This window comes from Rattus norvegicus, chromosome 17 (assembly GCF_036323735.1).
Source record: "Rattus norvegicus strain BN/NHsdMcwi chromosome 17, GRCr8, whole genome shotgun sequence".
Classification (NCBI taxonomy): domain Eukaryota; kingdom Metazoa; phylum Chordata; class Mammalia; order Rodentia; family Muridae; genus Rattus; species Rattus norvegicus.
This window is the reverse complement of record NC_086035.1, coordinates 69,603,947-69,605,576: the sequence shown is the minus strand read 5'-3', so window position 1 is coordinate 69,605,576 and position 1,630 is coordinate 69,603,947. Positions and strand designations below refer to the sequence as shown.

The following is a 1,630-nucleotide window of genomic DNA, read 5'->3' as shown; positions in this document are numbered from 1 at the left end:
GAGAATGTCTTGCAGACGAAGACCTTACGAGTTTATTTATAAGATTCATTTCAAAGGATACATATTAATACATTTTTTTTCTTTTTCTAACACCTTAAAATAGACCTATGGCTGGGCATAACAGCACGAATATGTTATGAACCTATAAATCAATAACAACCTTGGGACTTCAAAGTCTTCGCTCCACAGAAAGACAGTTTATTTATAAATTAGCCTTGGTAGATATGCACAATCATCACCGCTGGCGATGGGCGAAGAGATACCTTGTTGGCGGTGGTGTTCTTCTAGCAGTCAGGGCAGAGCAGACATCATTTCTTTGTTCATCCTAGATTGATGCCTGGCTTGGTGTCCAAAGCTATTTTATGACTAGGGCATATAAAAATCAAATAGATCAAATCCAGGCAGCGCAGCATGGGAGAAGGAAGTCAGGGAACTGTGTTTTACTGTGGCACACGTTACAAGTGGGAAAAACGTCCACAGACCTGCCCTCAGACCCACAGAGCACTGATCTTTGGATGAATAATTTTGTCTCTTTGTCACGCCTGAGCTGGGTCCCTTTTAGAGGCACAATCCTATCTAGATGAAATCTAGTCCATCTGCTTTTTATCTCTTGCTTCAGAAGAAAGAAGAATACAGGGAAGCTAGTGAAGCCAATGTAGTTAGAGGTGGCATGCTCCTTCCTGCTAACACTGGCTGAAGAAGCACGACAAAATGGATTTCTTGGAGGAACAATTGTTGACAATTTATCATTAATATCTGAAGATCAAAAATGGACTATAAGAAGGAAAACAGGCAAAAACAAGACAAAACAAAAGACGAAGTATTTACTTGAGCATAGTACAACTCATCAGAGGACAAACATGGGCCTGAGTCCAATGTGCTAAGCAGAAAGAATACACATTCCCAGTAGTCTCTTTCTATATGTTCCTCAAGAACCCAGGATGGATGACTTTGCTGTCTTGAATCTTGGCCAATGCTATCAACTTCTCTTTTTCCTGCTTAGATACAACTCAAAGAGTCCGTAATGGCTGTGTTCTCGCTAAATCCTGAATGAGCAAGCAGAGCAGGGTGATATCAGGGATAAGGTCTATACAAACTGTCACCATGCCAGGTCCCATCTCAGAACAACAATTTCAAGTCACTCCTATAAACAAGTAACAGAACAAAGATGGATGCAAAGTTCCCACGACCTTTAAAACTGACCACTTGTCAACGTCTGGGACCTAATCATCTTCTACTTGTTTTAGTAAAAATGGGAAGCAGCTTTGGGTAGATAAAATAAGCTTATGAATCACCATGGCCAGTCACGTGTGTCCTACCCATCTTTCCGTATGGTTATTCAGCCATAACTTCACCTATGACCCACCGTGACGGGATATTAGCTCTACAAGGAGTCAGAATTGGCAAGAAAGTATAAAATACCTTTTTCCTTAAGCATTGGAAGCACAAAGCAATAATCCTTTTAAACTGGTGGAGAAATCCCATTTAACACATATAGTCAGTGTTATGTGGAGTAGCATTCCGTGATTCATACAGATTAAGTCCCAGTAACAGAGCTGACCCTCTGCAGTTTGCTCACTGACTCTGAAGACGGTCCACTGCTAGAATCACCCCATTACAAAGCCCAAAC

At 41.1% G+C, this 1,630-nt stretch overlaps 1 non-coding gene across 1 annotated transcript; it reads left to right on the top strand.

Annotated features, from left to right (window-relative positions):
* Positions 1-236: 236 nt before the first annotated feature.
* LOC120097984 (small nucleolar RNA SNORA48) lies at positions 237-379 on the top strand. Its single transcript, XR_005495937.1, has one exon. It is a non-coding gene; the product is annotated as a small nucleolar RNA SNORA48 (small nucleolar RNA).
* The last annotated feature ends 1,251 nt before the right edge of the window (positions 380-1,630 follow it).